The sequence below is a fragment of the Ambystoma mexicanum genome, chromosome 10 (genome assembly GCF_040938575.1).
Source record: "Ambystoma mexicanum isolate Mex_15411 chromosome 10, UKY_AmexF1_1, whole genome shotgun sequence".
NCBI lineage: Eukaryota > Metazoa > Chordata > Amphibia > Caudata > Ambystomatidae > Ambystoma > Ambystoma mexicanum.
This window is the reverse complement of record NC_090932.1, coordinates 1,429,674,754-1,429,689,691: the sequence shown is the minus strand read 5'-3', so window position 1 is coordinate 1,429,689,691 and position 14,938 is coordinate 1,429,674,754.

The window sequence follows — 14,938 nt, the reverse complement described above, 5'->3', positions numbered from 1 at the left end:
CTGAGATCTATGCTAACCTGCTCGTCGTCATGCTATCTGTGACCGCTTCGAGCAAACTCGTCAGTGTGCTACCTGTGGCCATCTACCTGTTCTCCTGCAACATACTGCTTGGCCTGCTGAATCCAACTGCTTGTTGGTCAAGGTAAGGCCATGTATCCTAGTCATATTTCGGTCATTTTTACATTTCTATCGATTTGCGATTACAGTACCCAAAAGAGCTATGGTCATTGGTCTCATTGCTATTGACTTGAGTTTCAATTGTTATGCTATCAATAGATCTATTTATTTTCATCTGTGTCAATTGTCATCGAATTGCATCCTTCGGGGGTCCAGTCTATAATGTAAGCATGTTTCCTTTTCGTGCAAGACAGAACATCCAAGGGACGAGTCACATGTTCAGAGTTTAGTCACATAATTTAAAAAATGTCTGTAACTTATGCAAATACTAAGCCGCACATGATGAACTGGTATAGTTCCGGCAACCAAAACAAACCTTGCATTGAGCATGGTATGGTTCATTTACTTTTTGTGACATTTTTATTCATCAAGGTTTTATAATAATCTTGATATTTACTTTTCAGAATTTTCAACAATGCCTGCCTGTTCGATCAGCCGTTGCCCTTCGAAGACCCATGCTAAATCTGAAGGCACGACAATGCATGTATTCCCGAAAACGGTTGATCGAATAAGAGAATGGGTCAGACATTGCGGATATCCACTGGATGAGCTGGAAAGTAGAGTCCAACAAGTCTTTAAGGACAAGAGGGGTGATCGATACCGCATCTGCAGCCGGCACTTTCCCTCGAACATGTACACCACATCTTGGGTAACAAAGAAGAATAAACAGCGATCGACACGAAAATTGCTCGCAAACGCTATTCCCACTCTATTCGTCCACATTCCGCCACTGGTGAGTCAAGTGTCCGTTTTTAGCTTTAGGCCTTGTGGTATTGTGTAGGTAGCCGAATGGATTCATTGATATTTTAGGTGTTGTTTCCAATTTGTAATACTTTCGATATGTGAGTGTATAGCTTTTTGAATAATGACATTTATCAATATATTATTTTTAGATTTCATAACCCAAAAAACGAAATTTATATGTGGGCACAGGGAACTGTGCTATATTGCTCATTACTCAAGTATTCTGTCTCCTTACATGGCAATTTTAAATATTGGCATTTCATTATCAAACAATAATTTACCTTTACAACTTCTTGACTATCCCTTGAATCTGAAGCAAGAACATTCTACTTCCGTGACGTGCTCGCAGTTATCAACCACTTCTAGCGCGTATCAGGTAATCATACTTGGCTATTCCACTACAGACTTGTTTTATGCATGTCAAGTAATAGTTTTTATGTATAGTGTGATTATTTTACCAATTGTTTGGTTAGTGCTTTCCAATTGATATACACCTTAGTTGTCGTCCCCTGGTGTTTGTTTTCAGTTATAATTAGTGTTATCCATACTAATGCAAGTACTGTCTTTCAGGGAGATGCTGAAGCGTCCACCACATTGACAACAGCCCTAGATGTTCTTCAGCAGCACGAGGTATGGATACTGACAGCTCCATTGACCGTGATCATCAGGACTGGAACACTTGTCGTTTGATTGTTCTACACCATGTTTCATTCGTGGTTAGCCATTGATATGTACCTGTGCGGTCGACCCCAAGTATGTGTTGTGTTTTCAATATTGTAATCCTTACTAATGCAAATACTATGTTTCAGGCAGTTGTTGAAGCGTCAACCCACGCACTTAATGCGGAGCCTGACATTCAAGTAATTCCAGGGGAAGCGGGACCATGCGGATACGAATCGGCGCAACATCTTTCGGAAGTGCGCACCACATTTACAACATCCATAGATATTCTTCAGCAGCACGAGGTATGGATACTGACAGCTCCATCGAACGTGATCATATAACATGATTCCATTTGCTATACTTTCTTCCCTATTAACGCAAGGTATTTTCTATTATGTGGCTCTTTAGAGACGAGCAACAAGAGTTTTGTAAAAATTGCTAATGTCATTAAATACAAAGTCAAATAAAAAAATAAAGAAATTAACGCAAGTACTGTGTTTCAGGGAGACGATGGAGCTTCCACTACAATCACAAGATCCCATTTAGATGATGCAGATGTAAAGAAATCGGAGAAATAAGTCGATTAAATCTGATCATATTTAAATATTCCTTGATTCTTTTAGACAATGCAACATTTGTGGTTATCTCTTTATATGTACCTGTGCCGTCGACCCCAAGTGTGTGTTATGTTTACAATATTGAAAACCATACTAACGCAAGTACTGTGTTTCAGGGAGTTGCTGATGCCTCCTCTTCAATACAATCATTCGTGGCAGTCCATGCAGAGCCAGAGGTATGGATAATGACAGCTCCATCGAACTAGGTCATCAGAGCTCGAATACTTGTCATTTGATTGTTCCACACAATGTTTAAATCGTGTTTGACTATTGAGATGTACATGTGTGTTCGTCCTCACGTGTGTTTTATGCTAACAATATTTTGATACACAGTAATGAAAATACTATGTTTCAGGGAGTCGATGGAGCCTCATTCCGTGCTGCCTATGCGGATACAGAAAATATAGTCGTTGCAGCGCAAGAGGAAGGGGAGACATGCGGATACGAATCGGAGCAACAGCGTGCAGATGTTGAAGGTCGAGTCAAAAAAATTTGCTAAGAAAAGAAACAAAAATAAGGTTAGTTACAAACAGTTCATAACTTTAGACATTTTATTGTGCTGGGGACTATTTTATGTTTTTTTCCAGTCAATTGTACTATACTTTATCTTGTGTTTAAACTGAACATCCCTTTTCCAATCTGTCCTCTAGTTACCCGTGGGTCTACGAACTATACATACACAGACAGTGAAGCGAATGAGAGATTTTGCTTGCCAGACCATTTACACTATGGAGGAACTATTAATTCAGATGCAGCGTGTTGAGACTCGGGATTCTCATGTCCAATGGCCAGAAAATGAAATGAATGTGTCCGGAGAATCCAGCAAAGTTGTATTGGACCATTGCTACAGTACGACCGCACCACCGCAACAACATGATACTGGATGTATTGAAGATAGCTCTGAAGTAGTCGCAGATCAATTCACACAATCTACACCCGGCAAAAAATTCCCACCAAAAAAGCTGTCGACATTGTTGTGTTCTCCCATCAATGTTGAGGTAGCAGATGTTGAAATGACAGAGAATGAACCAGCAGCAGCATTCACCGATGCATCAGAACTTGATAGCAGCGATATTTCTTTCAAATCTGGTGATATGGCCTCAACATCACAGGCCGAAACAACTTTGACTCAGGATGACAGTCTAATGAAAGAGGGCAAATACATAGTATTCAACAGTTGTTTGATGGATATTATAAGTATGCTGAAATGTGGGCATTCCATCAGAGGGGAAGTATGTGGGAAGCCATTGATTCATGTGACTCGTCAAAAACAAGGCAGTAACGTCACAATACATGCCGCCTGTAGATTACATCATACGTTCTCACGGTCTGCACAACCGATGCTGTGGAAACTGCCAGCAGGCAATCTACTGTGTGCAGCTGCATCACTTTTTAGTGGCTCCAGTTTTAGAAAGTTAGAGTCTTTCTTTCAGTTTGTGGGACTCCATTTCATTTAAAAAACGCAGTACTACAAATACCAACATGATTATCTGTTTCCGGCCATTAGTGATGCTTGGAAAATTGAACAATTGTCTCTAGCAAGTACATTCGAAGGCAAACGATTCAGGCTAGCCGGCGATGGACAGTGCGACAGCCCTGGATTTTCTGCCAAGTACTGCACCTACCACTTTCAGGACATGGATAGTAAGAAAATTGTGAGTTTGATGGTCGTGCAGGTAACACAATGTACATCCTCAGTGGCCATGGAGAAACTAGGATTTAAAAAATCAGTGGAATATCTGCAATCGAGGGGAATGCACATCGACCTCATAGTCACGGACAGACACGGTTCAATTGCCAAGACAATGAGAGAGCAGTTCCCACATATTAAACATCAATTTGATGTATGGCATCTTGCTAAATCAATCAATAAGAAAATCTCGGCTGCAGGGGAAAAAAAAAGGTTTGGAAAGTATTTCAGAGTGGTCCCAGTTTATCAGCAACCATCTTTGGTGGAGTTCCAAAACTTGTGAAGGGTCAGTGGAAATACTACTTGAAAAATGGCGGTCACTGATGCACCACTGTACCAACGTGCACCGCTGGTCAGAAAACCTACATTTCCACCAATGTGAACATGGCCCTTTGTCCCCAGTGGAGGCACGGAAGAAGAAGTGGTTGAATCCATCTTCACCGACACACAAAGCCATTGAGAAGATTGTTTTCGATAAAACTCTATCAAGAGATTTGAGGGGACTGACAGAATTCTGTCACACAGGAGGTTTGGAGGTGTTCCACAATATGTGCCTAAAGTACAGGCCAAAGCGCTTGCATTTCAGCATACAGGGCATGAGACATAGGACTCTACTTGCCGTCTTGGCCCATAATGAGAATCTCGGCCGTGAACAATCTAGGACTACGGGTAATGTAAGGATGCCTCGCTACACTAAGGCCTTTTCAAAAAGAAGTAAGCAATGGGTGATCAAACCAGTCTATGAGGAAATGGAGTTCGACTTTGTCAAAACCCTTATTGTTGCTGTATTAGAGAAGCACAGATATGGAGTTTTGAACGTTTCTGTGCAGCGCTCTGATCCATTGCCACCCAACATTGCCACTGTGCCATGTCCACCCAAAGGAGAGCTGGTTGTGAAGTAAATAATTGTAATACGATTGTCTTTTTGTAAATAAATGTTATTGTACAGTGTGCATACAAAGTACGCTAACCCTAACCCCTACCTTCACCATCCTGGGTGCCGAACAACCTGGGTGTCATCTTTGAATTCTCTCTCTATTCACCTCATATTGCTGACCTTGTCTATGTGTGTATGTATATATTTTTGTTGATGTAACTAATTTTCGCAATCTCTTGTAAATGCTGGGCACTGTTAACCGGGGGGAGGCTTGCGTATTGCAAATAATAAAACAAACAATAAATCTCACTTTCAACTCAACTCCTCGGGTACTTTATACTTTCTCTGACTTTTCCCAAAAAATTAAAAGACTCAATAGTTATGGTTCTTTGGGGCTTCAAAGCTCACAGACAACAAGGACAAAATTGGGGGCATTAGAACGCGCCAAGCGAGCCGTTGCAGATGGGAAAGAAACCAGTTCGCATTTGCACATTGAGGCGCAGTGCATAGATGGATTCGAAACTTCAAGTTCTCACAGATGGCTTTACTACGGGATGTTGCAAAGAAAGAATGTATGCTCATTTCTAGTGAAGGTCGGCGGCTTTGATTTTCATCTCGCGCCCTGAAGAGGCCCACAACTCGCACTGGCAGTATAAGGTTCTATTGTTTTTTGACCTTGAGAGACAGGGACCATGCCGAAAGAACTTCATTTGAAGGGGGGGGTGCAATAAGGTAAGAGACGATAAGGCAGAAAATTCTGAAACTAGACCGAGTTTCATGTTAGTTCAGTATACGAAAAATCGTTGTCAAGAGCACAGTGGGATTTACGGACTGCATTACGCTGAGACACAATGGAAATTGCAAATATAATGCAAGTAACTCTTTAGACGCTTTTATACCGGAATGAAGAATTAATGAATGGATGCATGAATAAATGAATGAATGAAGAGCTTGGAAACATTTGTGGGATCGTCCTTCTAGCGGGCACATGGGCATGCAGGTCCACATTCCACACGCATGTAGACAAAAAGTTGTTTATCATTGTGTACTAACCTCGATTTATTTCGTTACTTTTCGCATTAATTTTAAAGCTGAACATACTCCACTGCACTATCCTTGAAAGCAAATAGTTTCAGCTCGGCCGTAATAAATAAAATGAATAATATTAATAAAGATCGGCTGGCGAGACTAATTATAAATTTTATGTTTTCTAAACAGGTATATCCTTCCCTTTTGCTACTGCCACCAGTTTCAGACACCGGCAGATGGTTTTTTCAACCGCCAGCTGCAGCTTAATGTAAACAACTTCACAATTTTGATGATTTTATGGGACGATCGCCAAGGGACCAAATGCCCTTACGCGGTACTAGCGGCTAGAAGCAACATATCAACCTTTCCGCTGGCCTAGTGCCTACTTGATGGAACAGCCTTGCGGTTCAACATGCGACCAAAGTGCTTCTTTTAACGAAAACCAACACCCTGTGTACCATAAAGGAACAGCGCGTGACTCACGATAAACTTTTACGGATTTGCGGATAGAGATAAAAGAAAATAAATGGCATTCAGAGTTCATATGGCAATTGCTGAATATTATATAAACATTTAATGTCAAATAAATGTACTTTACCAAATGTACCGTGTTGCTGTTTGATTTTAAAGTACAGTTTCATATTCCGAATTGTGGCGCGCTGTGTTGTGAGTTGATCTGTGTTGGTTTCCGGGTTCTATGTGAAGTCGCGTAGAAGACGACTGGGCGCGTTTGCCTACGCAGCACAGAAACGTCACGGAGAGAGGTGGGGAATATGAATGTTTTGATAATGTCAGGCTCAGGGGCGGGGGATATGATTTAGTGCCGCAAAAACAGGTCAGCCAGGGCGATGGGGGAAATGATAGGATTATCACAAAATGGCAGCTCCCTGATGCCTGTTTTCGCGTGCGTTTAATGGACAAAAACTCGGGTAAGGTCCATAGGACATTTTTCTAAAATCGAGCGATTTAGGCTTAAAAACACATGGCCGACCCGTATGGGCAATAAAACATTTTGAACAAACCATTCCTTTAAGGAGGACAAATCTTGGAAAACTGTTACTCTGGTAATGCTGTACATTACCGGGCCTTTCCTCCTTGCTTTCTCCAGGATCTTAAGCTTGTCAGAGTAATTGTGAAAGTGGGTGACAACAGACTTAGGGCCCCCGCCGTGCCACCAGCTCTAGGGATCCTTTCAATTTTTGTTTCATCGATGATATCTTCGTCAAAAATGAGTTTTGGATCCTTGTGTAGAGTTCTTCTGAGGTCCATCTACGTTTCCTCCTCTTTGTCCAGGATCCCAAAGAGTCTTAAGTTATTCCACCTTTCACATTTATCAAGGTTGTCCACTTTCATTATGATCTCCGCCTCTCTCCATTTTATTTCAGACATCCACACATCCATTTGGGTCTCCAGGGTGTCCAGATAGGATTGATTATGCTCCACTTCCTCCAGTCTCTGCTCCATTTTATCAATCCTTTGGGTGATTTTATCCGCTCTCCCTCCAATGTCTTCCCTCATGCTTCTCATCTCCTCCATTAGTGCTGCAACGTCTATCTTGGGTTGCCGTGTCCTCATCACCTCTGGAAGACATACTGGGCCTCATTACACGTTAGGCGGTAAGGGAATAACGATACCGGTAAGGGATTACCGGTATCGCTAAAATCCCTTGCTAATCACGACCCGGACAACCGCTATTAGTGGCACCGCTAATAATGGTGCCACTAATAGCGGCCAGTCCGTGGGCACGCGACCCCCAGGTCGGCAATACCGGCATGGCGCTAATAGCACGCCATTACAAGCCATGCGGACATGCAAATAGCGGCATGGTTTTGGCCAAAGAAACCCATACCAGCATGGAGGAAATTGTCATGATGCCTACCTCCAAGGAGCCAGGTCCGACCCAGCAACCCCAGAGGCAGGCATCATTTCCCCCAGGGGAGTGCCAGCGGGCCCAAGCTGGGGCCTTTGGACGCAGTCCTGGCGCCATAGGCGCCAGGCTCATGTTGGAGCTCAGGCTCATAAAGCTAGACATGTGTTCAATTGTTTTAATGTGCACTTACCTGATGCAGACCATGCTGCCACATCCAGGCCCTCTTGAGGCCTGAATGGAACTACTTTACCTGTGGGACTACTTTCCACCCGGGTGTGGTCGGGGAAGGATACATACCTGATCGGTGGAAGGATACACAATTGGAACCTCTTCCAAAGCTATTTAAACCACACCCGATCAGCAACTCACGCTTCGCGTTGTTCTGCTCCTCGCAGCTGGACGCTCACCGTGTCGGCTCCTGCATCTGGACCTCAGCCACGCCTGTCAGTATCCTGGGTCACCTGCAAAGGGAGACAAAAGACCTTACCTGCTAAATCAGCACCACGGAGACATCACACCGACGATCCTGAAAAGGAATACATCATTTTTAAAAGCATTTCGCTACGATCGCTGCAGCGCTGCATTTCACTCACCTATCCTGGACGCCACCATCTTCAGCAGCGATCATCCGGATCCACAGCCACTTCCCAGAGCCTAGAGAGAAAAAGACAAGAACAAGGTGAGAGAAGGAAGGGAATAGGAAAAGCTCAGTTTCCTTCTAAGACTTACCTGTTGGGTCATTCCCATTTCATTTCGGGTCTTGCCGCTTCCAGGCATTTTCCGGACCCCGGCTCCTATGGGGAAAAAAGACAAAGACATTGAATGAGCGAATGCAAAGACATTACCCGAGCGCTCATCCAGAACTTACCTGTCATTTACTGGAATTGCACGTTTCACTTCGGGTCGGCGCCATATCTCCGGCATTCCGAACCCCAGCCCCTAAGGGGAAAAAGACAATGAACATTATTATTAAGCTTGGACTTTTGAACTTGCAACAGAACTTTTACAGAGCCTTACCTGAATAGTCAAGCTTACCTGAACTCCCATCAATCCTCAATCCAGTGAAGTAACTGGGTTTCAATGCGCCCCTGCATCAGAAGCAGGATGGAGAGCTCATCCTTCCTGACCCTAAGGTGAGACTTCACGGGGAATCGTGGAAGGGTATTGTGGAGGGTTGGAAGAGAGTGGGAGGCTTGAGCATAACTCAGTCAGTAGGTAATACTCCCTTTTCACGCACAGGGGAATATTCCTGCGAGCCAGAGAAACCAGAGTAGAGGGGCCCTTCCTGTCCATCTTCAGAGTCCTGCGCTTCACCATTGAAGAAGCATCAGCACTCGAAGCCAGACCTGCGCCTCCGTGGGAAACAGGTGAGCGTTACAGAAATACCGGCATCGCGAACCACCCGTTAAGAGACCTGTGTAGTGTTCCCACCTGCCACAGGTGGCCACAATCAGCACAGGTGGAGGCAATGGAGACTGGGGCAGCAGAAAAGGAGCATACCACAGACCTTCCCACACCCCTTCCCACACCAAGATGGTTCCAATACTTGCAGCATTACATGGGCTGGAGGACATGATTGCATTGTAGCACCAACAACAGCAGGCAGCACAGAAGAGACACAGGAGGAGGAGGATGGCGAGACAGGCCCAGCAAGCCCCACCAGTGCACCTAGTCATACCACAGAGGCAGCCAGCAATCCCCAGGATTCGAGCCAGTCCATTCAACCTAACCCCTGAGCAGATACACACCCTGTACTGCCTGGACCGGGATAGCATCACCATCATTGTGGACATGATTCACAACGACATAGTGAGCCTCATAGACATCCGTACTGCCATCCCCCCTCTACTGAAGGTGCTAACTGTGCTCCACTTCCTGGCCACATGCACCTACCAGCATACGGTAGAGTAGATGCATGGCATTTCACAACCAGTATTCTCACGCATGCTGACCCAGGTGCTCGATGCCCTCCTGAAGCACACAAGTGAACACATATCCCTGCCACGGACTGCCCAGGAGATCTCCAAAACCAAAGTTGGCTTCTATTCACTGGCAGGCATCCCAAGTTGCATCGGGGCCATCGACTGTACCCATGTGGAATTTGTGGTCCCACATCACAATGAAGCAGGCTACCGAAACAGAAAGCAATACCACTCCATCAATGTCCAAATGGTATGTGACTCAAACAAGATAATTACACATTGTTGTGCCCGATATCCCGGATCAAGCCATGACTCAATGGTCCTGCGGAACTCAACGATACCAAGCTACATGGAGCGACATGCTGGACAACGTTTGTGGCTACTTGGTGAGTATCAGGGCAAGCACATGGCAGTGTGATGTAGGGTGTGTTTGAGGGGGGAGAGATGCGTACTCCAACTGGATGTGGACTGTCGTCCGTACAATAAAGGGACATACAGATGTAAGCCAATGTCCACCAAGGCAGCCCACAATGGAGTGGACACGAAACCACATGCAAGTTGTAAGCTGCACAACAAAGACATTAATCCATAACGCTAAACATAACACATCTATTCACATGCACATTGCACATCATACCATACCCTATATGACACAAAGCAGCTACATGCAGCCAATATGCATAATGTAAATGTTAGTTGAACAACATCACAACAGATATGCGCCCTTGAGTGCATGCAAAGGGATCACCTGTAGCCATTGTACTGAACCACACCTGTACACCACTACTGAAGTGCCGCTTCACAGGATGGGGACATTGGAATCATAATGGCAGTACACTAGCAGTGTCGAACAAAGGATGTCTGGGCCCAGGAACACCTAGGACCTGTTCACACCTAGGACATGGCAAAAAATGCCGGAGGCATGCATGGTGCACATCCACTTGCAGGGACTAGATTACCTTCTCACATTGCAGTTACACTGATGGTCTCCATGCATGCTGGGATTCGTGGATGCCAATCACAATGCAAACTGAATTAGTGTGAAATGTCCAGGTTGCAATTGAGGTGACCAGTCACAAGTCCCCATTGTTCCACCCATGCAGGTGATGCTGGCTATACCCTGAAGGGGTGTCTCCTTACCCTTATACGGAACCCACAGAACAGGCACGAAGAGGAATACACCTGTGCACATACCCGTACCCGCGTCGTGATTGAGCAGGCATTGTTTGCCTGATTCATGGAATAGTTGCGTGAGAAATGCAGATTTGCGCGCCTTTCTGCCCGTAAATCCCTGTTTGAAGTATGGAGATTTTTGGGTAGAAAGGCGCGCAAATCTGCGTTTCTCACGCAAATAATTCCATGAATCAGGCAGTTGGCCTTTTGAAGACACGGTTCCGGTGCCTAAGCAGGTCGGGTGGGGCTCTCCTGTACGGCCATGACAAGGTGCCGAAGATAACCATGGCATGTGTCATGCTGCACAATATGTGTATCAGACGGAATGTGCCACTGCCCCCTGACGTCGAAATGCAACAACCTGATGAGGATGATGATGATGGGGATGAGGACGGAGGGATCGGGCTGCAGGTCATGCAAGAGGCGATGCCCAGGAGGGACGCGATGTGCGTCAGCATCTGATCTATCAAATATTCTGAGACACATGGTTCAACTCTGTTGGATGGATATGGGTATTGGTGCCCTGGTGTATGTGGTGAAGCGCACAATGGGCCCTGTCCCCAATAAAGTACACATACACAATGATGAAGACCAAGCCTGTGTTTCAACTTGTCAACAAGGTATTATGGTAAATTTGTGAACAAAAAATGCATGGCCCCAACTGTGCAATCACCCTTTCCACCCTCCCCCCACAACACTCCAAAAACACCCTTCCCCCCTGCCCCACAACACTCCAAAAACACCCTTTCCCCCTCCCCCGCAACACTCCAAAAACACCCTTTCCCCACTCCCCCCACAACACTCCAGAAACACCCTTTCCCCCTCCCCCACAACACTCCAAAAACACCCTTTCCCCCTCCCCCCACAACACTCCAAAAACACCCTTTCCCCCCTCCCCCCACAACACCCCCATGTGTGGCTTGTAGAACGTAGGTGTCCTGCTGCACATGTGCCAGCTAGATCATGCTGGCCCTACTTCTCATGGCAACCACCGCCATTGGGAGGTTGGGATGGCGTGCACCTCATGGTGCGCAAGGAGCGGCGGCGGGGGCTTGTCTGCCGTGAACTTGCAGAGGAGGAGGTGCCCGGTTGATCCTGTTACGCTCACCTGATTCCCACGGGGGCGTCGATCTGGACTGGCCCGCTGTTGCTTCCACCAGAGTAACACGTAGAGCCGAGATGACAGACTGGACAGACCCACTTAGCTTCGTTTGTTGGACTCGTACGAATATCTTTCTGCAATGGAGAAGGGGAATTAACCTCCCGTAATCTGAGCGTTAACCCGCCTTCCCACTCCCCTTGTCTGCCCACAGAACACTCCTGAAGTCCCCTCTTAAACTCACCTGATGATTTGGAAAGGTGTCATCGAATATACAATGTTAGATATAAATATCAATTGCTCCAGGTGAATAGAGAAGGAAAACAGAAAATCACCTACCTGGGCTGGATGAACGAAGAGAAATGTCCTCTGGCCCGGTAAGTGCCTGGAATGGATCTCTCTGACTCTCCCTGTAGAAATTAGGAATTCCCCTGAAAACCCCTCCGGAGTCCTGCTCAAAAGCTTGATCCCCGGGAGGTTCCCAGGGAAACCCTCACGGGGGAAAAAACCCTGCGGAGAGCTGCTAGAGAGCGTTGTCTCCCCGAGATGTTCCAGCGCGGGATGGAATTCCGCCTTCTGAGTTTGGGAGCTTCTCAGCAATTGAGACTAAGTTGTGGTGAAGAAGATAAGGTTTAGATTAGAATATAATTTCCTTGTCTATCAGTTTGCCAGACCCCCTTTGTATCTTCTGTTCTATATCTTACCCCCAGTTAGTAGGAAGAGAGGCGCCCTGAGAAATCGATGTGAAGGAAGGGAGAGGTAACCTGGAGTTCCCAGAAGTACTGAATCGATGGGCTAAGGAAAACAGTAGAATAGAAAAGAAAGGGTAGAGAGAGAAATAGCTAATGATCACTACACAATAGTAGAAAAACCACAAAATATAAAGCCTACCAGTTTGTAAACAAAGGAAGCCTCCCGGAGACTGCTCACGGGGGTTTGGCAGTAGGCCTGGGATGTTGAGGTAGGTAACCGCGCTAGAATGAAAACATGAAAAGGGAACAACCGATTACGGAACTCCCTAGACTGCCGATGGAAGAAGGATAAATATAAAGCGTACGGAATACCTCGTGGAGGGCGAGGATCTGTATTCCGATCTAAAGAGAGACTGGGCTGGGACTGCGCTCCAAAGGGGCGTGGTTTAACTCGTCCAAAGTCTGGTAATGTCTTTTCCCGTACTGCTGTCGCGGTCTGCAGATCAAGAATAGGAGGGAAAATAGCGAGGTGAGAGAGTTTCAGATGAAGTCAGGAATAAGGAAGCAAGGAGAGGTAAACTGTAACAAACTAACTCACGTAGCGCTTGTATACTCCTAAGAGAGTAGCAACGCACTGGACTCTTGGAGGACCCTGTTGATAAGCTGCTTGGGAGGATGTGACATCAGTGAGCTGCAATGTGTTCTGGGAAAGAACATCTAGACTGTTGTGTGTGCTATAATCGCCAGATACGGCGGCCATGTTGAAGTACCTCCCAGGATAAGGATCTGCCTTACAGAACATGACAAAAGGTGAGCTCTCCATCCTCCGTCGAGCGCACGGGCGCGTAGACGACCAGTTACTTCACTGGCGTGGAGGAATTGGCGAGTTCAGTATTGACTCTAAAGTTCAATCGTTCGTAAGAGTTCAAAAGTCTGATCTTCACTCTGCCAGATTCCTTGCAAGTTGCAGATTTAAACCACTAGAAGAGTTCCAAGTGGCAATTGGTAAGATCCTGGTAAGTCTATTGTGGTTCTCCCCTTTGGGGCCGGGGTGCAGCGATGATGCAGAATTAACTGCGCCGACCCGAAATGAGGTGAGTACCCCCCTGTGGTAAATCAGGTAAGTCTTTGGGGTTAGGTTGTATTGTCCTTGTTTTTTCCCCTTAGGGGCCGGGGTGCGGCGGTGATGCTGAATTGACTGCGCCGACCCGAGATGAGGTGAGTACCCCCCTGTGGTAATCAGGTAAGTCTTTGGGGGTAGGTTGTATTGTCCTTGTTTTCCCCTTAGGGGCCAGGGTGCGGCGGTGATGCAGGATTGACTGCGCCGACCCGAGATGAGGTGAGTACCCACCTGTAGTAATCAGGTAAGTCTTTGGGGGTGGTTTGTATTGCCCTTGCTCACCTATTTGTTCTTGTCGCCCCCAGGTGTTGAAGAATGGCCTGGAGATGCTGGGTTCGCGATGGAGTAAAGGAATGCAGCCCCGGATGGTGAGTTCAGCGCGGCGCTGCGAGGTGCGTGGCAACGCACCTGTGAAGGCTTCTCTCTTCCAGATCGACGATGTGCTGGATCAAGGATTCAGGTAAGGGTTTTGTTCTGACCTCTTCTCCTTCTCCTTTTCTTGTTCCAGGTGTTCCAGGGCTGAAGCGGGCGTGGCTGAAGACTGGAGCTGCTGAAGACACAGTGAGCGTTACGCTGCAGCACGCAGAATAACGCGAAGCACGTGTGGCTGTCCGGGTGTGGCGTAAATAGCCTTGGAAGAAGTCCCAGGTAAGTATTCTTCCACAGCCCCACCCGAGAGGAAAGGAGTCCCTGAGGTAAAATAGTCCCTCTAAGCCTCATTTGGCTTGTGGCTTCGTGCAGCATGGTCTGCATCAGGTAGGTATGCAGCATGGTATGCATCAGGTAAGTTTTCTGTAATGAGCCTGGCGCCCATGGCGCCAGGACTGACTTTATTCTTATGAGCCTGGCGCCATAGGCGCCAGGACTGTAGCCAAATAGCCCCTAACTGGGGTTTTTGGGCATGCTTCAAGTGGCATGATGCCTGCTTCCGGGGTTGCTGGGCCTGGTCTGGCTTTCCGGGGACAGGCATCGTGACAGCACTCCCCCTCAAGGCCCCTCCTAAAGCTGTTCTCCCTCTCGGCCTAGGTTTGTCTGGAAATTCTTGGTGGAACCTTTTCACTAATTGAGGTGCATGCACATGGTCACTAGGCTCCCAAGATCTTTCTTGTGGACCATAACCTTTCCAATCAATGAGATAGAAGAGTTTTGATCTCACCCTTTTAGAGTCCAAGATATTCTTGACTTCGAATTCGGGTTCTCCGTCTATGAGGATAGGTTCAGGTGGGGTGGTAGAGTGGTGGGGTGGTTAGCCTAGTTCCTGGTTG